Source organism: Lepidochelys kempii, chromosome 3 (genome assembly GCF_965140285.1).
Source record: "Lepidochelys kempii isolate rLepKem1 chromosome 3, rLepKem1.hap1, whole genome shotgun sequence".
Taxonomy (NCBI): Eukaryota; Metazoa; Chordata; order Testudines; family Cheloniidae; genus Lepidochelys; species Lepidochelys kempii.
Window position 1 is genome coordinate 164,577,138 of NC_136382.1, and position 24,827 is coordinate 164,601,964.

Below are 24,827 nucleotides of genomic sequence, written 5' to 3' on the forward strand. Positions count from 1 at the left end.
CAAACTTGTTTACAAACACCTGCACTGGGAGCTTGTGCCTGCAATTTTAGAAGGACTCACTTGTCACCTCTAGCAGGGGGTGAAAGAGCATTTCAGTTCTCTGTGCTTGTACAGTTGCTTGACACTAGAGCAAAAGTTGCTGCTTTAAGAAAAACACACACACTGATGTTTTGAGTGGGATTCTACACGCTGAACTGACATCAAATATTTTTTAAAGGAGCTTTTTACTGCTTTGAGCTCAAAAGGATGGTTGGTCAGTGGCTAGATTTAAAGGACAAAGTCCAATGACTAATTTTAGCAGCTCTATTCTGCACTGGAGAGGAGGATTTTTATGTTTTTCTCTATTTATCCATAATGTAAACATATTACTTCCTTGGATACAGTATTTCAGTAATGGATTCGGAAACAGTTGTAAGAGACCCTACTACAAGAAGCTGAACATTAGAAATGAATAGCTGTAGTTGAGCATGCAAAGCAATGATACCCTAAGATCTTGAGTGGGGCTTCAGTGGCATGTATCTCCTTATGAGGCATTTCTGCACTCGGGTGAATTTCACACTGGGCTCATTGACAACCATTTTGTCTTTCTAAAGAACAAAAATGGTATTTTGCATACTGAGGGCGGTATAAAATAATCAAGAACACAACACTTTAATGTTTATTGAATCACTTACATTGGCATTAGAACTATGAGCGTAGCATGGCATAGTGTGACAATAATCCTTTGACTCTTCATTCTTGTCCTTATACCCATTACACCTGGATGCTAGCTACTGTATTTAGATTTAATAATGTTGCTGGTGAATTTTCAAAAAAAAAAAATGGGGCAGGTTATGTCTCCCCAAGGGCCTTTTATGCTGCGAAAGGGGGCAGAAGGAACTCTCAGAAAATACCCCTAATATGGGGTGGGGCAGTGGCAGCATAAATAGCCCTATTGGCTGCTTTCCGCAGTAGTTATTCCTAGCTGCTGTGCAACCCATTATTAGCTCTGGGGAAGCACCTATCCTGGGAGCCACATTAGCCCTTGAAGGAGCATTGAATCTGGAAGGGGCAAAGGTGCCATAAAGCAACTTTCCTTTCCTCCCACCTCCTGTGCTGTGCCGTATGAGTGGCCCAGATCCTGTGCTGAGCTTATGTGTTTATGTTTAGCACCGCAAAAGCGAGGTGAATGTGGTCAAAGAAGTTACTTCGCCTTTCTGTATCTCTAGATCCATATATGTAAAATGGGGGTGATAATTCTCACCTCCCAGTGGTGCTGTGAGGCTTAATTACTTAGTGTTTCTAAAGCACTTTGAGATCCTGGCCTAGAGGACACTGTAGAAGCCTAAAGTATTATTTTTGTTTATTCTTGCACTCTTACGACATAATGTGCTTGACAACTGTTTTCCAACATGCTTTTAGATGACATAGTTTTAATTAGGCTTCCCTGTCAGCGTTAGACAGGATTTTGTTTTTTTAAATCATACTAGTCAAAACTGTGCTACAGAGATGACCCTTAGGAAGCATACAGAATAGTTTCTTAACAAGTGAAGATGCAAATCATGTTACAACCATATTAGGCTGTGAACGTGTTTGAAAATAGCTTCAAACATGATTGCAACCCTTAATGTGGTCACGGTCTGAGCTGATAAGAATTAGAAATAACTGACATTCTAGAAATCACTGCTTATGATTCATTGTTGACTGTAGACATTATTGAGGGTTCCTCCGTTCAATGGGAGAAAAGAAACCACCTTCCGAATGGATGATGAACAGAAATCTTGCTTCATGCCAGTGTTATCAGTTTCCCTCTATTTTTGTTTGCTTGTGTCAGCTCTATGCCCACTTTACTAAGTGTTAATATGTAGAAATGTTCCCAAAAGGTTAAGGGAGGCTCAGAAAGCAAGAACTATGCAAGTATGGAAAAATCCACCTAGCCAGTATGGTCTCTTTTTTTTTTTTTTTTTTTTTTTTTGAAACAAACCCAAACATGAAAACTGTAGGAGTTTTTTCAGATTACGAACCTAGAATGATTACAATTAAAATGACTGGCAAGATCTCTTAGATTTGCAAGATAAAGAGGAAAATAGGTGACTGAGAGGCAAGAGTTGCAACGCCATCCCATCAACTTCCCCTTCAATCTGACCTAGACTCTCATATGAAGGCTCCTCATTTTTGGATGAATGGACTGTGTGCGTTTAAGCGGTAACTTTTCCGGGGACTCACATTCTGCAAGATGAGCAACCTTTCTTATGTTTTCCGAGACAGAGAGTGTGAATCTAGGAAACTATTCATTGAAATGAACAGAGTAGTCTCTAAAAGAAAGAATAAGCGCTTCAGTGTTCTGTTTTGGTTCTGTGCTCAGAATACCTTTTAGTGCCTTTGGTAGATGGGTTCCCTTTCTATGCTTAATAAGGGAAGGATTGCTTTGCCTTAGAATTATGTGTAACTGAGTGCATAAGCTTGATGCATGTTGGACACTTGCATTCATATGCAGCTACACATAGGGAGCTTGGGGGAGGCAATCTGTGGTTGTGTTTTAATATCAAATATGATTGTTGCCAAGGGGAATTCACACAGATTCCCAGTCTGTAAAGTACCAGTATCTAAACTAGAGCTGCATTCTCAGTGCAAGAACAAAATATCAACATGGTAAAAAACTGGCCTACCTGATGCAGTTCCTCCACTAACCTCTCCCATTTTCCATACCCACTAACCAGTTCAGCCTTTTTTTCAATACTAAAACTGACTCTATTCTTTTTAAAGGGAAGTAAAGAAGAAAGATAACCAGTTTTATTTACTGTAAAGAAGCAAAGATGAAAAGGACTATGACAACCTATTAACTATGAGAGTGACATTGACTACTGGAAATGATCATAATTGTTCACCTTTAATGCTTGACACCTTCACATTGTATATTGGTAAATGCAGTCATTTAAGAAAGTATGTGCATCTCTGAAATAGCTCCATGCTATGGTAAATACTCATTTTCTCTGTTTAATTGCATGTTAGATACTGGTTGTGCAACCAAGCTGAAGGGATAGTGCACAAGGTTGGGTTGTTCTCAAGCCACATCAGCTCATATGCCTCTGGTTCACCAGAAATGTAAGGTTGAACTTCCCTCGCTGTGCAAAAAGCCAGGACAAGACCCATGTGCCATTTAAATCCAACTCAAGTCCTATTTGGAGGGCTTAAGTGGTACATCAGATGTGGGCGTGGAGGGGGACCCTTTGTACAGGGCATGAATTTCACCCTTAGTGACTCCAAAACCACTTCTGTACTTAGCTTGGCATAAATGTGTGGCTAGAGCGGCTTATGTCTGAGTAAAGTGTGGGAGTACTTTGGCTCAAGCATATGTACTTTTTAATGAATTGGCCTTGCAATGGTAGCTGAAGCCAAATAAGGTGCTCAAGCCTAGAACACTGGGGAGGAAATTGAATTGACACAACGCACAGTCATAGTTTTTAACTTTATGTAACGTATTTCGCAATATATTAGAAAATTAACTTTGTGACAAGTGGCAAGACCTGTTATGTAAGTAATTCAGCTATAGAGCTGGTTGGTGTTCTTACTTTCATTTGAGCTTCCCTGCAATGTGAGTCTTGAAGGAATGAATGCCTGACTCAGACCCTGCTTGGCTCTCTGGTAAGTCATTTGAATCTGTCTTTCCATATAGTCACTTTCCAAGCTACTGAATAAAAATAAGGAATTTTTTCATGGAGTACTTTAAAAGAGAGCTGTTAATCAATTTTTCTTATTATTTTATGCCCTGTGATTTTTACACCACCCCCACCAGCTGGTTAATCATGCAAAAGCTGAACACTTCATTAGCCAGAACATGTTTGCCCATGGGCATTTCTGTAGTAAATTAGTTCTTTCTATTTATACAGGTAAGTCATGGCCAAAAGACTTTAAGGTGCCAAAGGTAAAGGTTGGAATTAATTCCTTTTCTGAGTCTTCAAGAGAACTCGTTTTTAACTCTGAGCACCAGTGGTTTGAAATTACTTTTGAATTAAAGATGATATGGAGAAAAGATCATTCTCAGGCTGGTCCAAAATATATTGTGTCTTTCTGGATGTCTAATGTGGCCTCTGCTGCATATTCTCCTTTTTAAAAAGAGTGTGTGTGTGTGTGTGTGTGTGTGTGTGTGTGTGTGTGTGTGTGTGTGTGTGTGTGTGTGTGTGTGTGAGGCAGGGGGCATATTGACCACTGTTAGAGCACTTCCCCCCCGCTCTCCCATACTAGGTGCCTTTTAAACCATTAATTGAAAAGATGTGGTTTATAGATGCTTTGTTCTCTCGAATCAAGTGATACCGTCTGAAAGCATACAATAGCCCAACAATGAATTTAGCTTTCAGTCAAAGGCTGATACAGTCTTGTCTGTATATCACCATTTCCTGGAATCAATGTCATTTTATGTCCACCTAGAATAGAAAGTCAAGATGGTAGTTGCCTTAATTTAACTGATCACATTCATTAAGGAGCCAGTCATGAATTCCTGACATTACCACAGCTCCCATTGATTTCAGTAGCTCCTTTGGATGGATAAGGTGTGCAGGATCTAGCCCAAAGCCTCTAAAAAGTTGCCATTTTTGTGACTTGTGAATAAACACTAAAATTCCTGCTAAGTTTAGGCTGTGGCTCATATCGGCTTCCTTTCCTAAATGACTATAAGAGCATCCCAGAAATATAAATAAGTAAATAAATAAATTAAATTTTGTTGCCATATCTCTTTGGCTTGCTTTGCGGTATTTTACTAAATTTTTGCAAATGAATATGGTGCTTGGTACGCAGAAGGTGAAAATTACATTGTTATGGGGACGCCATTAACTCCTAGCTGATGGGGAGCCATTTGTAAAAATTCTGGGGTTGGGTGACGTTTCAGTCAAGTTTGTTTTACTGCATATTTACTAATTAAAGATCAGACTGTGCTACTCTTACTCACACTGAGTAGTGCTTTATCATGCAAATAGTGTGGCCTCATGGGTAGAGTGCCTGACTGGGACTTAGGAGGACCTGGCTTTTATTCCCAGCTCTGCCCCTGGCCTGCTGTTTGAGTTTGGGCATGTTACTTCCCTTCTTTGTGTTTTCAGTTTCCCTTTCTGTAAAATGGGGGTAGTAATACTGACCTCCTCCGTAAAGTGCTTTGAGATCTGCTGATGAAAAGTGTTATATAAGAACTAGGTGGTGGCGGCAGCGTTATTACTTGAGGAATAAGGTACCTCTCAATATCAGTAACAACAGCACAATCTTGGCTTTACAGATTTCTAAAATAGAATTTAAGTATCAGTGACTGCCACAAAAGTACCTGGGCACTTTACATCAGTAGCTCTCAACCTTTCCATACTACTGTACCCCTTTCAAGAGTCTCATTTGTCTTGCGTACCCGCAAGTTTTACCACACTTAAAAATACTTGCTTCCAAAATCAGATCTAAAAATACAAAAGTGTCACAGCCCGCTATTAGTGAAACGTTGCTTACTTTCTCATTTTAACATATAATTATACAATAAATCAATTGGAATATAAATATTGTACTTACATTTTAAGTGTTTAGTATATAGAGCAGTATAAACAAGTCATTGTCTGTATGAAATTTTAGTTTGTACTGACTTCACTAATGCTTCTTAGGTAGCCTGTTGTAAAACTAGGCAAATTTCTAGATGAGTTGAGTACCTCCTTGAAGATCTCTGTGTACCCCCAGTTGAGAACCAATGCTTTACATCAATAAAGAAATCTTTTTAAAAACTGTATAGCGGAACTCCCTGCTTACTAAGAAAAACCCCATTCCCTGTTGTGACTAATGGTCAGTCCAATGGCTGGCCAAACAAACAGGTCTTACATTGTGCCTGGAAGCTTGGCAGACTTGGTCTGTGGCGGAACATCACAGGGAGCAGGTTCCAGACAGCTGTGTCCTCCACTAAGAACACCTTGCCACTGCCCATGGAGAGATTAACTCCTTGAGTGTGACCCAGTGGACTGCTGGACCTTGGCTGAGAGAAATTCGCTCAGATGACTGGTCCCGGTTAATAAGGGGCTTAACCAGTTGTAACCAACCCACTGAGCTGCTTCTGATGTCACGCAGGCAGGCAGTATCAAATGCGCTGCCAGAGTTTGAATTTTGCAGTGTAGCTGTAAAGGCCCTTATACTGAAAAGGGTGAAAAAGGTGTCTTTCTCCAAGAAATTTTATTGATTTGTTAATCTCAATTTGGGCAGCCTGGTGAATCCTCTAGCTATAAACCTGCTCTCAATAAGATATTTTGTGTGTGTGTGTGTGTTTGTGCTAATTTCAGTGGTTCCTATGCATTAATCCTGCAGCCTATGAGTAAGAACTGCAGGATTTGTTCTCAAGGAGTTTTTAAAGATGGATATTGGCTACCACCAAGAAGTGAAATCACTTACTTCACCTCCCTCTTAATATTGCACAACATTTTGGGTGTTACGAGATTGGAATTTTTCCAATTTTTAAACGTTATATTTATTTGGTTATACAATGCTGCATCTTATTTTCCTTTTTATGCATGTTTATATCTTTGGGGCAAGAACTATGTCTTCTGTATGTGTCTTCGCAGTGCCTTGCACAGTGGGCCCGGGTCTTGATTTGGGGATTCTGGACACTGCTGTATTATTTATATTAAATAAAAATAATATATCTTGATGTCCTCAAATCCACTTGAACTCAAGATAAGCTTAAAAATCCAGGGTCTGATTCAGGAGAATTCAGTCCCATCTGGTTCGTGGGTAGCAGGTGTGTGTGAGTGTGTACACGTGTGGTGGGTTGACTTTTGTTTTTCTTTACATGTAAAGCTTTAATTCTGGTTTAATGCTGTGGTTTCAGGCTCTCTGGTTGCAGTTTAAGTTCCTCTTTAAGGGCCAAAATCTATGGTTTGTCTCCATATCTAGACAAAATAGTTGTGTTGGCAAATGGCAGGTGCCATTAAGTGTACACCATTATGAAGAAATAAAGGTTCTAGGCCATAAGATTTGACTTGATTTCTAATTATACCCAGTCCTCTCTCTATATGGGTATATGATTCTGAGACTTGAAGAATGTGTATGTTACAGAGATCAGGGATATAAAAAAAGACAGGAAGATGTTTCATGTGGACTTTGGTGTGCAGATCTATTGTAATACCTATTGTGTTATTGCACAGCAGTGAGAATTTCTTCTATTTATTTTTATACTATGGGCAGAAGATTTGTAACTTCATCTCCATTGTCAGCAGGTGGTAAAAGAATAGTCACTACTATTTTTTTTTTTTTTTATCATTCTGATTTCGTACAAGGAAGGAATTCTTTGTCATTTTAAACAGCACCTTAGAAAAGTATGGTAAGTAAATCTAATAAACACAGCAAGAAGCATGGCCACATTAACCCATCAGCTCCCTGTTCATTTCTTGTATTTAGTATAACCTTCATAAATTTGTCCTAGCCATCAATATGGACCCTTTTACTTTTTTTCTTTTTTTTTCCTTTCTTTTTCTCCTCCATCTGCTCAAATTACACTAGCCTCCTAGTCTGCTTCTTCCTGTCTGCTTCTTCCTATAATCTGTATGTTTAGGAAGTTTAAGAACTTCCTCCACAACTTCTAGCACTGGGGGGGAACAACTTTCCTGTGTGATTCCAGTGATTTCAGTGATTCCATCTCTTTTAAAAAGATTTCCACTTTAATTTTTCTGTTTGTCTTTGCCGCTGTATAATTATCATTTTGTAAAGTGGTGTGTGTGCGTGTGGTGGGGAGGGGAGTAGAGTGTGTATGGAAGATGTTGCACAAAATAAAAGGTAATAAAAAACCCACATGCTTTCCATATCCTAAATGTCACATTGTACTGTACCTCATGCAGTTTTCCTGGAGAACTGGGGTATGTTTGTAAGGAAGAGTGGATGAGGGGCTGCACTATAAGGGGAAGTCTGTCTGTTTGGCAGAGTGAGCGATAAAGTGTTTATCTAGACATCTCCTTAAAGACTCCTCCTTTTATTTGTTTGCCTCACAAAGGTAAATGTGGGAGGGCATCCCCTTTGACAGAGTAAATTTTTTCCAGCAATAGGACTTTGCATGAAAACATTTTTTATTAAGCAAGTCATCCATACTGCACTGTAGGCTGTTTGAGAATAACCGTATGTTACAGACTGCAAAGTTAATGCAGTTAATATTCAACTGAACTTTTGGGGGGTTGCTAATCCCTTAGGCGGGCTTAGCAGAAAGGGCAAACATATTTATAGCACTTTGAATCAGACTGCAGTGAGTGAACAACAGTATGTGTTATACCATGCAAATGTTATACAATTTCAGCAAAGCTCAATGCAAAGTAAGCTGTTGACCATACTTAAACTGCTGAGGTATCCCTTCCCTAACAGCCCCATTTTAACCAAACTTTGTCTATCGAAAAGGTATTGACTTTCTTCGTATGGCAATAAATCTGTTTGGAACTTGCAGATTTTAGCTCCTAATTGAACAGCCCATAACTGTATCTTAAAATTCTGTCATTTATATTGTTCCCTAATAGGATTTCATTGGACTTTGTCAAATATCTGAGTATGACTTAGTGCATGCAAAGATGTAAATGTTCTATTTTATATTGTCTCTGCTGTGTCTTATTGGCTATGTGGGAGTAGGAGGGCCATCCTCCAACTATAGTACAGGCGCCTGGGTGGGAGGTTAGTAGTGTGTAGAGTTTGCTGGAGGTCAGTGCTCTGTACCCTGGGCCAAATGAGGTAAGAGTTAAATTGTGAGTGGCAGGAAGTTCTCTCTCTCAGTAGAGCAGTTGAAGGAGGTCAGACATGGAAGGGACAAAAAGAAGGACACTTCTGATGGGCCATGTCTATTCACATTTACATCCGTGGCAAAACTCTCCTTGACTTCAGTGATGTAGAGTCAAGGCCTAAATCCCTAAGCATTGCTGACCCAGTGGGAGTCCCAGCAACAAGGGTCCTGCTCCGGCATTTTACATTTGGAACTCAAATAGGCTCTGCTAAATAAGAGACACGCGACCTACAAGTCAGCAACAAATTCCTGCTGTATTTATGTTGCTACAGACAGACAGACTTAAGATGGCTGCTGCTGACACATCCTTGATTTTTAAGGTGGACTTTTCAGCTATGCAGAATACCAATTTTAAACAAAGTGGCTACCCCAGTACTCTGTTCTGTTGATTATGCTTTACAAATATTTTACCGTGTGCCTATACCTTCCATTTACTGTGGACATTATTTATCAGAATAAAATTAGACACCTACACCCTGATTCAACAAGGTACTTAAAGTCAATGGGACCGCTCATAGAGTTGAATATAGGAATCTGCTTCAGTGCCTTGCAGAGTTACAAGGGCACTAAATAGGACTGCTCATGCAGAGGCTATCAGAAAACAAGTTGCTTCAAGAAGACATACATTTTAGAACTGTTCTGGGAAAATGGAGATGGACTTTTTGTGTGTTGAAATTTCAATAATCTAAAAAATTATTATTGACTCAGCTCACATGCAGATATGTTAATTTTTTGTGTGTGAAATATAAACAAAACAATTATACTAGATTTTCAAAGGTACATTACGTATTTTAAAAATATTAATACAATTATTCTAATGTCTCTTTTACGGATTATATTGTTTTAATATACATTTTTAAAAAGCAATTTCTTAACCAGTTGTTGTCAAAACATGACTTTAAACTTAAGTTTTATTGCTACTTATCCTTATACCTTAAATTATCCAGGATATCCTATGAAAGTGTATTTGTGATCCACTAGATCTTTGCTGAACATCCTGCAGCTACCTTGAAGCTTAAAAAGAAACAGGGCCACCTGCAGCTGTGTCAGGCAAATGGGGAGTTTACGCACCAATTACATTTGTTTGACGTAAAGGTTATTATTTTGTTTTACTTCACAGACTCTGCTGTGGTGCTACATATAAGGCTAATGTAAGTTTATTAATTGTTACAGTGGCACTCTCAGGCCCCAGTCCGTACTGGTGCACCATTTTGCTAGATGCTGTACAAACACCTGTATAGACATGGTCTGGTTCTTACCTTGAAGTGGTTATAATTTAATTACACTCACTTAGTCCATCTTGTGTTTAAAAAACAATTGCAGGGGAGGTGTTGAGGACAAGGGTAAGAGATCACATAGCTGGACAGGGTAGTTATATGTATTATCTGGTGGTTTCTAATGGTGTTGCCGTCTTTTATTGGCTCCATTCATTTTGCATCCTCCACAAAAAGAGGACCTTAGGTTGATTGACTGTTGTTTTTATATTATTATGTAAATAGGAACATAGGAATTGCCAGACTGGATCAAATCTAAAGTCCATCTAGTCCAGTATGCTCCCTACAACAGTGGTCTGCACATGATGCTTCAGAGGAAGCAGTAAGAACCCCACAATAATCAGATGTGGGGTAATCTGCTCCCTACCTTAGGTTGCATCCTAATTTTTCATTATTGGTGTAAACCCTGAAGCATGAGGTTTAAACTTTTGTGTTTGTTCCCCCAACCTCTTCATATAGACCAGAGGTGGGCAAACTATGGCCCGCGGGCCACATCTGGCCCCTCCCCCGCAGCCTCAGCTTGCCATGCCGCCAGCGCTCTGAGCGGCTGGGCTGCAAGCTCCTGCCAGGCAGCGTGGCTGCCAGAGCTGGCAGATGTAGTGTATTAAATTGCTCCCCCATAGGAATGTGCTACCCACGGAGCACTGTAAGTAGCATATTCCTTATGGGGAGCAATTTAATACACTACACCTATGTAGGGAAGGTTGTGCCTCCCCAAGCAGCCTGGCCCCGCCCCCTATCCACCCTCTCCCACTTCCCGCCCCTGACTGCCCCGACCCAGCCCCCTGACAGGCCCCCTGCCCAGACTCCCATGCCTATCCAACTGTCCCCTAACTGCTCCCAAGGACTCCTGCCGCTTATCCAACCCCCCTGCTCCCCGCCCCCTTACCATGATGCTCAGAGCACCAGGACTGGGAGCCATAAGTAGTACACCATAAGTAACACATTCCTACAGGAAGCAATTTAATACACCACACCGGCCCTCCATACAGTTTCGGAACCCGAATTTGGCCCTCAGGCCAAAAAGTTTGCTCATCCCTGATATAGATTGTCCCACAACTACTCCTCTACTTATCATTCCTTGTTTAAAATATATAGTATCCCTACAACTCCCTCAGATGATGGGACTGCTTTCCCTGACTAAGCCCTGTGGCCCCTCTTTGGAGTGCCTCCTTTGCAGGGAGTTGAAAGGCTATTGAGATTCTTTCACTTTCTCTCTCTTACTGACCAGGAAACAGGGATAGCTCCCTACATGCGTGAGGAGCAAAAGGCAGGAATCCATTAATTATGGCCTGTGTACGCTGATGTCACTGTGCACCAGGTCTGTGTTGGCACTGGTGGACCACTCCAGTATTTTTACTGCCCAATTTGCAGTAAAACACAATAAGAAATAACCATCAATAAAGCTGCGAAACTTGGTATTAATTTTCTTTGTTAGCTGTGTTCATATGAGCAGCTTGCCATTTGCATATGTGAATCTTGTCATAACCATTTCAGGAAGTGATTTGTTAATAATCAAGTTCTCAGAGCAGCTCTAAATCAGTAATTGATGCAGGTCTGGATAAAGCAAACTGTCCGCCTGCCTATTTTGTGGAGCGTTTTTGGCAAATTTCAAGCCTGCATGAAAACTAGCCATCAGAATAAAATTTAGGACAGCTGGGATGCTTTGCTTTGAAGACTTTTGGCTCCACAGTTCAAATAATCACAATAGCAGCTCAATTTAGCCTTTGGCTGGATAGGTTTGGCAGGGCACAATGAAAAATAATTATTTCATGGCCTGCTTATTTGTCCCTTAACAAATAAACTCTCTGACCTATGCAGTCTTATGTAAAGATGTTGCTGTATGTAGGGCTGTAGAACACTGTAATATCCCCATTAGAAAACTGTTTTATTTCACCCTCATGTCACAATATTTTTTAGAAGTCTGTTTGGGAACCAAATAAAAGGGGCTGATGGTGTCGGAAGTTGAACTCCAGCCAGCCAAGCACGGAATCTAAAAGGCCATCAACCAGTGTCTTCCTTCTGAAAACATGTACATTAGTATGCAGCATTGTCACTCCTGTAATCATAAGAACAATAATGATATAAACAAGTCCATCCCTTTACAGCCTTACCTCTCAGGATGGGGAAGTGCCGTTCTTAAAAGCATTTGGATTTTGGCCTAAATGTATGCTGCTTAACTAACCATGTTTAAACTTTCTGTTTTGTCTCTATCTTATGACTTCCTTGTTCTCCTCTTCAGTTTAAATGACATCTTAAAATGTGTGACAGAGGAAGAATAAAAGCTGAGCAAAGTGCTTTGTAAGGGAGGAGATATATATATCCTACAGTCTCTAGAATCCTACAACCCATTTCCCCCCTTCCCTGGATTTCTGTATTTGCAGTTTTCTTTGAACTGAAATGCAGCCAATCCATGGAACTGTATTTCTATTTCCCACTCTGCAGGGAAAAAAACCCCCCAAAACACATACACAGAAGCATTCAGAGTGATGTGGTTTCCTCTACCCCGTCATTTGTTTCTGTAATAGTGAAAGGAAGCCTTTTTTCCCCTACTGATCCAAAAGATCTGTCTAGAATGTCTGCTGCGCGCACTCACACGCACAAACAAAAATCAAACTCTCCTTATGATCGTCATGATCTGTTTTTAATGAGTGGCACTTCTTCTCAAAGTGTCATTTAACAAAAATCAGCAGTCATGTCATGCATCGGGATGAATTTCTAAATGTAAATGAGATTCTCTCAGTAATTTATTTACATTTGTTTTCAGCACAACAAATGAGACATCACGTAGCTTCATAATTTCCCATGACCGAGTCACCAGCATGCGGTGTGTAATTTACCATGATTTAAGATGCTTATCTGTAGGTTCTTGAAACAGTACCTGGTGGGCTTTTTTGTTTTTTTTTTGTTTTTTTTTTAATAATACTTTCTCCAGCCTTGTAACCACCTCTGTGCCCCCTTCTGTTGTTTTCAGCTGAAACAAAAAATATAAATCTGTTTTTTCTTCTTGCTATCAAATCTTTTGGAAAATAGAGCTGAGGGAGCAATTTTTTTTTGGTTCATGTATTTCCCCACCCTCCTTCTCTCTGGAACTGGTAAAAATTAATAATAAAATCTTTAGTAGCCATAGTGGACACTGCAATGGATTAGAGACCCATTATAAAAGAGGGATATGCCATGATCATCAACATGTCTTGACTGACAAATGACTGCCCAGTCATGTGGTATGAGTGGAAGGGTCCTGCTGTTTGTGGTACTTCCCTTATTAATAAAAATACCAGGATTCTTAGGCCTGTTCTCAGCTCTATATTGACTTTCTGTGTGTCTTTTGACCTGTTTATGACTTACTTGATACTCGGGTAGAGAATGGATAGAAGTCTACAATTTCAGGTATTGTGGGCACAATCTCATACCTCAAAACTCATTTAATTTGTGTCCGCAATTGAATCCACTTCTATGTCTAATTCCCCACTTGGCCATATGAGGCAGTTAGATGTTAGCACAAAAGTGTGCATGCAGTTTTGTGCCATTAATTTTGGAGGCTACATTAAGGCATGGTTAAAAAGATCAGGGATATAGTATTTATTTTTGATATTGTGCTTACAAATTAATACAGGAGAACTGTGCGGCTTAGATGACCCTTACTATAAAAGTAAAGTATTCATCCAAAACCCCACTTCATACAATTGTCGTCTTACAGTGTTCTGGGTCATCACTGTATTAAAAAAAATTATAATTTTATACAGCACGTCCAGATGTATATGTTTATATGGAGATCGGCAGTGTAAACCGAATCTGAGTAACAATTCTCTCTTTGAGAGGCAGTATGGAATTTCTTCTAGTTCATTCATAACATCAGAATTGTGTAAGCAAGGTCTAAAAAGAATAAATATTTTTGGTTAGTTTGTAAATGTGCACTACAGATAATATGGTCTGGCTCAAATTCTGAGTGATCCACTCTGGTTGTCTAGGCAGTTCATTAGTATTACTTACCACTAAATTATGCTGAGGGCCAGTTTCTGACCAAATTATTTACAGAACTGCCTTTAAATTACAAAAACCTTCAAGATGGACAATGCTGTGAGCAAATCTGTGATTTCTTCAGGGTTCCTTTACCGTATATATTTGAGCAAGAGCTTAAAGGGGCTACATGAATCTTATTCTGGAAGGGAATGGTGGGGGGGAAAGTGGGGGAAACAGCCCACTATTTATAAGTGTCAGGCTTTCTACCTGAAACAAAAAGAAACAGACGTGTTGAAATTGCTGAGGTTTGTGACTAGACTTCTAGGGATTGTGTGTTGTCAAATAGTAAATAAATAATAATAGAGTATTACATCCCCTTTCTACAAAGACTAGCTCTTTAGGTCAAACTGAAGAGACACGTGATTTTAGCTCTGAAGACCCCGGGTTCCAATACTCATTATGCCAAGATGGTTGCCATCACACAAACACTGTGACTTAAGTTTCTAAAACAACAACAAGTTCCAAATTGTATATCATGCAAGTGCTTCATCCCCCAACTTCTAATCTATATCTCACTTATTGCTAGAGTCAACAGTCTATTAGTAACAAAGAACAAAACCTTTCATCATCTATCGATTTGCAGTCTTTAGAAAATGCCAATAGGCTATTTTTTGTCCAATTTCTCAATAAATAGGAATATTTATTGGTTTTTCAGTTTTACTGTATTGCATGAGAATATATTTTACTGTGTATTATGGGTAATGCAGCATCAGGATACATTTTTTCATTCTGCTAGCAAATTCTGAAACTGCATAGCTCAATTGAGAGGTGTAAATATATTTGTCATCATAGCGCAGTTCAGATTAAAATCCAACCAATAATCAGGCTTGAGTTAACTCTTCTGTTTGTTCTGTTCTGATATTCTGACTATAGTCAAATGAATGAGAATTACCATTTGGAAGGAATTACAGTAAAACTTTACTAAAGGGGAACATCTACTTTGATCCCCATATAGGAGAGAAAAAGGATTTTCTTGTGGCTAACTGATGGTTAGGAGATCTGACTTCTGGTGATGGCTCCGTCACAAACTTTTTGTGTGGCCTTGGGCAAGTTTGTAGCCTCTCTGTGACATACTGTGCTTCAACCTAGATGGAGTAATTTTTTACTTGAAGTAACACATGTTCTTTCTCAGCTGTCCATCTTTAGCTCTCTCTTTTGAGCATGGGTAAACAAATCATAGTGAGTTTGAGCTATGGCAGATCTTAGGATCCGAAGCCCTGAGTTGCCTGCATCTCCAGTTCTGCTGCAAAAGGGGAGAATCACATGAAGGATTTTCTCCTCCCCCACACTCACTACTGGAGGAGATACCAAGATGAACAGTTGCCTCTCACTCCAGTCTGACTACCAGAAGTGGGAATCTGGTGAGATTTTTCTCCCCTGGTGGTTCCACTGCTGGAAATGAAATGCAGGCACAGAGTTACCATCTCATGAAATTCAGCCCTACTGCCAAAGGCAGTTCAGCCCCACTCCTTCTATCCTGTTGTCAGAGAAGATGAGGTGAAAATCTCACTGCTGAGATGGGATGTCAGGAATAGAATTCTTATTCTTCCATTACCACTGCTGGAAGTGGCGATCTTCGAACATGATACAGTTCTGTGGTGACCTAGAATCCTATTTTCGACGTCTCAGACTCAAGGAATATTTCCTCTGAACAACAATCTAACCCACAGAGACCTTCCTACCAAGACTACAAAAAGAAGGATTCTGAGTGGACTCCTCCTGAAGGTCGAAACAAGAGACTAGACTTCTACATAGAGTGCTTCCGCCAATGTGCACGGGCTGAAATTGTGGAAAAGCAGCATCACTTGCCCCATAACCTCAGCCGTGCAGAACACAATGCCATCCACAGCCTCAGAAACAACTCTGACATCATAATCAAAAAGGCTGATAAAGGAGGTGCTGTCGTCATCATGAATAGGTCTGAATATGAACAAGAGGCTGCTAGGCAGCTCTCCAACACCACTTTCTACAAGCCATTACCCTCTGATCCCACTGAGAATTACCAAAAGAAACTACAGCATTTGCTCAAGAAACTCCCTGAAAAAGCACAAGAACAAATCCGCACAGACACACCCCTGGAACCCTGACCAGGGGTATTTTATCTGCTACCGAAGATCGTTAACCCTGGAAATCCTGGACCCCCCCTCATCTCAGGCATTGGCACCCTGACAGCAGGATTGTCTGGCTATGTAGACTCCCTCCTCAGGCCCTATGCTACCAGCACTCCCAGCTATCTTCGAGACACCACTGACTTCCTGAGGAAACTACAATCCAGTGGTGATCTTCCTGAAAACACCATCCTAGCCACTATGGATGTAGAAGCCCTCTACACCAACATTCCACACAAAGATGGACTACAAGCCATCAGGAACAGTATCCCCGATAATGTCACGGCAAACCTGGTGGCTGAACTTTGTGACCTTGTCCTTACCCATAGCTGTTTCACATTTGGGATAATGTATACCTTCAAATCAGCAGCACTGCTATGGGTACCCGCATGGCCCCACAGTATGCCAACATTGTTATGGCTGACTTAGAACAACGCTTCCTCAGCTCTCGTCCCCTAATGCCCCTACTCTACTTGCGCTACATTGATGACATCTTCATCATCTGGACCCATGGAAAAGAAGCCCTGGAGGAATTCCACCATGGTTTCAACAATTTCCATCCCACCATCAACCTCAGCCTGGACCAGTTCACACAAGAGATCCACTTCCTGGACACTATGGTGCTAATAAGTGATGGTCACATAAACACCACCCTATACTGGAAACCTACTGACCGCTATGCCTACCTGCATGCCTCCCGCTTTCATCCAGACCACACCATACGATCCATCGTCTACAGCCAAGCTCTGTGATACAACCGCATTTGCTCCAACCCCTCAGACAGAGACAAACACCTACAAGATCTCTATCAAGCATTCTTACAACTACAATACCCACCTGTGGAAGTGAAGAAACAGATTGACAGAGCCAGAAGAGTACCCAGAAGTCACCTACTACAGGAGAGGCCCAACAAAGAAAATAACGGAACACCACTAACCATCACCTTCAGCCCCCAACTAAAACCTCTCCAACACATCATCAAGGGTCTACAACCTATCCTGAAGGATGACCCATCACTGTCCCAGATCTTGGGAGACAGGCCAGTCGTTGTTTACAGACAGCCCCCTAACCTGAAGCAAATACTCACCAGCAACCACACACCACCCAACAGAACCACTAACCCAGGAACCTATCCTTGCAACAAAGCCCTTTGCCAACTGTGCCCACATATCTATTCAGGACACCATCATAGGGCCTAATCACATCAGCCACACTATCAGAGTCTTGTTCACCTGCACATCTACCAATGTGATATATGCAATCATGTGCCAGCAATGCCCCTCTGCCATGTACATTGGTCAAACTGGGCAGTCTCTAAGTAAAAGAATAAATGGACACAAATCAGACATCAAGAATTATAACATTCAAAAACCAGTCGGAGAACACTTCAGTCTCTCTGGTCACTCAATTACAGACCTAAAAGTGGCAATTCTTCAACAAAAAAAATTTCAAAAACAGACTCCAACGAGAGACTGCTGAATTGGAATTAATTTGCAAACTGGATACAATTAACTTAGGCTTGAATAAAGACTGGGAGTGGATGGGTCATTACACAAAGTAAAACTATTTCCCCATGTTTATTGCCCCCCCCCCAACTGTTCCTCAGACATTCTTGTCAACTGCTGGAAATGGCCCACCTTGATTATCACTACAAAATCTCTCCCCCCCCCCCCCCCCGTGCTCCTGCTGGTAATAGCTCACTTACTTGATCACTCTGGTTACAGTGTGTATGGTAACACCCATTGTTTCATGTTCTCTGTGTATATAAATCTCCCCACTGTATTTTCCACTGAATGCATCCGATGAAGTGAGCTGTAGCTCACAAAAGCTTATGCTCAAATAAATTTGTTAGTCTCTAAGGTGCCACAAGTACTCCTTTTCTTTTTGCGGATACAGACTAACCCGGCTGCTACTCTGAGATCTGGGAGAGGGTTACCTCCCGCTACCATCCTGCTGCAAAGGTAGGCAGAACTCTCTCTCCTTTTGCTTCTCACCAGCAAGAACCATTCTGGAAAACCCCTGAACTGGAAGTCTTCCCTGGGCCCTGAAAAGCTTAGGACCAGGTGCTGTCCCTTGTACTGTATGGGTACAGGATTAGCTCTGGTCTGAGTGGGTTTCATGGAGCATATATTGAAGGATGGGGAGAATGAATAATTTTGTGCATAAAGCAGCATTTTCTGGGTATAGGGCTGGATTCTGGGAAATTCCCTCCTACAAGTTGCTGAGGACCCTTAAAAGCACTGACCTCATTGGGAGCTCAGCACTTCATAGGATCAGGCCCATAAAGAGTAAATAGATGTTTATAAACAGCTTTGCTCATCACTCTTTGGGCACAAAGATAAAGTGGAACATACAAACCTGAAAGACAGAGCCAAGACTGAAGTTCTCGAAGTTTGTGGATTTTTATTTTTTTTTAGTTTTTCATTTAACTTTTCCAGGAGCCTTAATTTAATTCGTCCCCAGTTGTTTTAAAGCTGATGCAATGCCAGACAACAACAGCATTCTTTTACAGCAGGAGTCTAGATGACAGCACCCAGCAAATGCAAAATTTGACATTCATATAAAAGTGAGCTGAGCAAGACCAATAGAAGGGAGCCAAGGATTGACTGCAGCAAGAAGAATGAAAAGTGCTATAAGGAATCAACAGCTGCACTATTTATTGAAATACCATAGCTGAACTTTAAGGTGGCAGCAATATAGGGTTATGCAGAGTAGCACAGAGAGAGATGGCTAATATAAAGGAACATATGATTGGATGAAGGCTTGTTGCAAACTAGGTTTAGAAGGGGGTTGCCCTTCATTATTTGAGCATATTATACAGTAGGGTTTATTTCACTGTGCTGTTTGGAAAGGTTCTGTTTTCAGGACAGCTGTTTGCTGTGCCTGGTAATGAATTTCTGAAGAGTGTGGGCCTGAATGTATATTGTGGAGATGCTTGTGGCTGATTAGTAGTTGTGTGGGTGAATATGAAGTTTAGTTCTGTTCTATGCAGTATTGCTCTCAGTGAGGCTTCCTGAAGTGCTATGTTCCAGTAATAATAATTAATTTTGAAGCTAATTGAACTCCTAAGGGTCAGATTCACCTCCCCAACAAAGACCATTCAGGGCAACATGTCACATCGTATTGTTTCTTTCCCCTGACTGGATAAGTTTTATAAGCTACCTCCCCTTCTACCCAAGCTAAATTTCCTTTAATCATGAATAAAGCTTTATTTTGTGATTAAATAAATCTAATTTGCAGGTTTAAAATTTGCTTTCCAGGAATATGTGTATGAACAAAATCTCTTGAATGTTTGCAAAATGTAATGGAAGAGAAATTATCTGGAGAATTCTCTCACTATCCACTCAACACCTCAAATGCTCACGAGCAGCCACATATTCACATGGCGATGATGTAGCCATGATGGCAGACAGAATGGACTTGCATCTTGAATGGTCCATTGCAAGTCATCTTCCTTCAGCAAGAGTCAGTATGGGAGGGTTAAGGCTTCATAAATCCTCAAAAGCTGAGAGGGACATTAGAGATCCTATAGCAATTTTTGTAAGGATAAGTGGTCTTCCCTGGTGCCTGTATTTCAGTTTTCTTCTCCTCACATTGTTGTGAGCCAGTTGTGCTCCGTTCCAGAGGGCGCTGAATTTCTGTGCCAAAGTGATTCCTTTTTCTGTATAATTTCATTTGGGATGGACAACACTGCTTACATTTAAGATGCAATTATTATAAAAAAAGAATCACAATGGGAATATTTTTTTTTAAACTTCAGAGCATTATAGGGTACATGTTTCTGTTTTAAAATACAATAGAGAATCTGCCATGAAGGCACTCTGTCCTGTCCAAGTGTTTACACATGCTCACTGCCATAGTATCTGAATGTCTGTCTTGATGATGGCCTCACGTGGTGGAAAATAACCCTAATCATTTCTGTATCAAGGGGCTCTAGGGGGATAACACAGACCAAAGAGTGTGAATCCCTTTCGGAGAGACACTGCTGGGAAGTAAAATCTCTCCCCATTCTTCTGTGTATGAATAGTGCCCTCCCATAGGTTGAATAGCACCTAGGGCCCAAGGGGCACCACTGCCTCAGAAAAATGTAATTTATCCTTCTTTGTGCTAGCTTTCATGAATCTGTTGCTCTAAATTCACTCCTGGTGTAACTACACTGAAGTCCTTGGAGCTACACCAGAGATTAGACTGGCTCTTGCACTACACACACCCATTGCCTCAGACAAAAAAATCATCACATAGTACTGAGTAGAGATGCTGGATTGATGGTTTATTACAACAATCTGTAACCCACAAACCAACCCCCGTTGCCCCCTGGCCTTCTTTTTCCTCCCTATGACTGGAGAAGTAGTAACTGACCACTTCACCATGAATGGTCCCTTGACATATATGTTAGCTACTTATGCTAAACAATCTGTTCCACCTTGTATTTAGCTCTGACCCTTTGAGTATATTTCCCAGACCTTTATAAGCTTGAAAGCGTGTCTCTCTCACCAACAGAAGTTGGCCCACTAAAAGATATTACCTCACCCACCTTGTCTCTCCCTAGTATCCATTGCAACTAGAATATTACTCAGCGCCTGTATCATCCTCCCACTTCATGAAATACACTCCTTCTTCAAAAAAGCAAATTTTACAATGGTCTTTCATATTGTTTCCAAATTTGAAACTAACTTTGATATGAACTCTTAGAAAGTAAAAGTAAAATGGTGTTTTGAAAAGAGAATCAGCTAGAATAGGGGAAAGGTGGAACTGAAAGGGGTGGGGGAGTCAGGGCAGCTCTTTTCTTTACATAGATCTTAGAAGATAAAAAAGAAGAAAGTATTATGGATCTTCTCCCCTTCTCTATTGTTTTCTGTTCCAGACCATTACACTCATGAGGACCCAACACCTTCAATCATTTCATATCAACTCTGACACTTCTGAAGCCAGACTTCACTCTCATGCCTTTTAGCACTGCACTCACTCCCTGCATTCCCTTTGGTATTCTCTACAGTTATTATTTCTTACCTCTCTCAACACACAAAAAAGCACATTCTACTCACACACCTAAGTCAAAGGCCATTTGAGATCGCTTACATTTTTCATTATGCTCCTGAAGTAGTTGGCAAAAGGGTACAATAGCCATTCTAACTGTTCGTTTGAGCTCATGGATGGGTTCTGACTTACTTGTTAGTTCTTCAAGGACCTGTCCTTTTTATGATTAATTATATTAATTTAGGGCTTTTTTCCCCTCACTGCTCATTATATTCTTTGCCCAAAGTGTATGTTATGTTTGGCCCTAAGTTATGGCATATTATATGTTTCTATTAATGAAAAACAACTTTCAAACATCCCTTTGCTATTCAAAGGTCACATCAGCATGTTCGGTAAACTTGGTGATGGCCTCTACAAGCTCCTTTACTGGGTCATCCTTATCTCAAATGCCTAATGAAGATGTAATACAGTGTCACACAAAGATATAAATGCAGCAATGTTCAAGGGAGAGAGAAGGGGCTAGAATAATCTGGAAAAATCCTGTGCTTTTCTTGGGGATGATGAGATGAGAAATCATGTGTTTTTGCTCCTCTTTATCACCTAACTTGAGTAATTCAGGACAGTTTTTCTTGGTTGCTGATGCTCTCAGCCCATCAGTACTGCTGTTTCTTCTTCCAGTGTTCTCCACCTATTGTGTGACGTCTAGTCAGTGTAAATATAAACTTCATATAAAAATCTATGTGAAAAGATTGCTATTAAGATTGCAAAGTGAAGCTTTCAAACCGCCTTGGTAGCCTTATTGCCAGTCTCAACAGAAAACCCAGTGTTTGATTGGCTATGGAAAGCATATTTCCCTCTCACCTAAAGATGCTCACCTCTTCAGAAGCATTACCTGAGCACTTTTTGGATAGGAAACATGGGAGAGGTTTGCATTCTGGTGCCTATACTGTAGCTGTTCCATGGATAAGAACTGAATTAAGTTTCCAGTTCTAGAATCTTTCCTGAGCACTATATTCATTGCAAAAATAACACAGGATATTTATTTCTGGATGGGAGTGAATTATTGTCATTAGACACGATGTAGTTTTGTGTGAAGGGGGAAAAAAACAAACCTGTGTACTGCCTGCTCCTTTCTGGAGAGGTACTTAATATTCCATGCCAATCATTGCTGGGGACATGGAGTTCTTTTCAGTGCTAGTCAGGTAATATGTCATTTTCTCTGTAGAAACTCTATGCAGCAGGGACATGAGTTATTTATTTACATAGTTATCAGAAGATCATGTGGTAGTACTAATGCAAATCACCACAGAGTTACCATTGCTTCCAGTGGAGTTTTGCCCCCTATTTTGGAAATTTTATTGTAATTGAACATAAATGTGTCTTCATCGAAATTCTGCTCCAATGCAGATTTCTTTAACATATGCAACTCAGTTTACGCATGCCTACCAAACAGTAAGCACCCTTCCATTTTGGACATATCTTCCAATTAACTGCAGCCTGGATTAACTGCAGCCTAACGGCCATTTCCTGTCATCATTCTGCATGCAAAATTCCCATTGAGATTAGTGGTAGCTTGGTGTAAAAATAGCTAGGACACTGTAACCCGAATTAGACTTCATTGTTTCATTGTGTGTAGTGGGAATGAGTCTTTAAATACATGCAGCTACATCAAAACAAACATTTTTGGTCCTGTGCTAAAGAAGGACGTGACTCCATGTTTTTCAATGAAATACATTCAGTTAACCTTTATAGCCATGTCCATCTCATTCTGCAGACAGATTAGATGATTGGAGAGCAGAGACAAGGTAAAAAGGTAAGATAATTTTTTTAAAAAGAAGCAAATTACAGGTGCCATGTAGTTAAAAATGCATAGTTACAGGTTTTGAAAGTGCTAATCTCCAAGATGGTGCATGGATTGTATTAGAAATTTTGGGTTAATGAGATCAGATTGTTTCATCTGAGGCTAAGACCACCCAAAACCGCATTGGTAGCCAGATATATCAGATTCATTTTACAAATCCGTCAGTTTCCGAGTTCTGTTGACAGTGTATATTCACAGTGAGTCATTTTGGCTGAAGAAGTGGTAGGTGTCCCCTCCCCTCCCCTTCCCCTTTTCTCCGCTGCAATGATGATTGTTTCCACTATTGCTAAAATATAAAAAAATATGATGATCCCTCATATTCAGAAGCCGCTAGTGGCTTTCCTGAGCCCAGGAGGACCAGCAGGCAAGAGCAGCCATACATGAAAATGTTGAAAAAGAGTCCGATAAACTCATCGGAGACAGAGTTAGTGACTGCATCTGCCTCTCTCTAATTTCTGAGTTGTTGGATAGATCCTTTTTTTTTTTTTTGGTCAGTGTCTCCACATGGTGACATTAGTATTTTCTAAAAAATCAAACTACCCAAGCCCTCCATAGGTTTGTGGGGAAGGAGGTAATTTCACTTAAATTCAGCGCAGCTTCTCTTGAAAATCAGTCTGGCTGTATCAAAAGTTGATGAACCTGGGCAGATTTCCAGGTTTGTGACCAATTGTGATAGATAGGTAAGTTTCACCTGCTTTTGTTATTTCCTATAAGCATTTAGCACAAACTGTAATGTGCACATGTTACTCCCATTCATAGGGAGTGCTGAGCATTCTTTGAGAGATTGTACTATCTATTCTCTCTCTAGTGGGTTAATACCTGTAACAGCTATTAATAAAAATATTGCTAGAATATAAGCTTGAAAAGTAGCCTTTGGTTTTTACACCCACAGTTTTGTTTCTAGGATTAATTGCAGGCACATGCACATGGGTGGGGATGCATTTTATAGCATTAGACATCTGACTTCTTGGTATGTGATTGCAATCAGAAAGATAGCTGTGTAAGTGCAACAGGATGGACCATTAAAATGGCACCTGCCATTTCTTATGAGCTCAAAATAAGAGACCACTTTTGGAAAACAAACTTGTGATGTTTTAAGAGATCTAATTTCTACTCTAAAGACTACACACCACTCTCTGCCTAAAGTCACAGTCTAAACTGCACCATCCCAGGAGTAGCCATAGGAGGCTTTGTGATTCTAAGACAGGATCCTGAGGGGTAGTAATTTACTAGTGGCTGATACCAATTGTAATTGCTGCCTTGTCTCTCTTCTCCACCTGCTCAAATAATCCTGCCAGTAAGTGAGGGGGGAACAGCAATTCCCTACCCACCTGCTGCAAAGAAGTAAGGGATGCATAGCCCTGTTTGTTCCTACTCACCTGGATCCAAGGTAAGTATGTAAATCCAGCTCAAGGGCACTTAGTCTTACTGTAGCTTGATGCCATCTGTATTACCTACCCTCTGTTCCTACCATATTTGTAAGTGTTTTGCCTTGTATTATTGTTGTTAAACATTTCCCAGTAAAATTTTAATGCCAAAAAAAAAAAGACTTTTCCAAAGCCATGCATTGTCAGAGCATGGATTAGAATTTAGGCGATCCTGACTCCTAGTTCTGTACTTGGATCATTAGGCTAAAATGTCTGGAATTCACTCTAAAGAGAATAAGTGTTGAAAGTTTTCCATGTTATGTCAGCTGCTCTTTAAGAATGTTAATGGTCATTTTCTTCAAAGGAGAACCTAAGTTTAAATGGATGGTGTAGATGTCTGTTCCCCAAGCCCATGACTGCCTTGCTCTTGGCCATTCTGGAGTGAAGTGTACTTTTAGCTGCACACACTTACAG

At 40.4% G+C, this 24,827-nt stretch overlaps 1 protein-coding gene across 10 annotated transcripts in view; it reads left to right on the forward strand.

Moving 5' to 3' along the window:
- The window catches only part of ESRRG (estrogen related receptor gamma), a 486,222-nt gene that overhangs the window by 60,689 nt on the left and 400,706 nt on the right, over positions 1 to 24,827 (forward strand). Inside the window, exon 1 of one of the 10 annotated variants that reach the window (XM_073338894.2) lies at positions 18,048 to 18,109. The exons of the other annotated variants lie outside the window; for them this stretch is intronic. The gene's annotated coding sequence lies outside the window, so the exon portion shown is untranslated. Of the gene's footprint in view, positions 1 to 18,047; positions 18,110 to 24,827 lie in introns of those variants that run through there. 10 annotated transcript variants of the gene reach the window in all.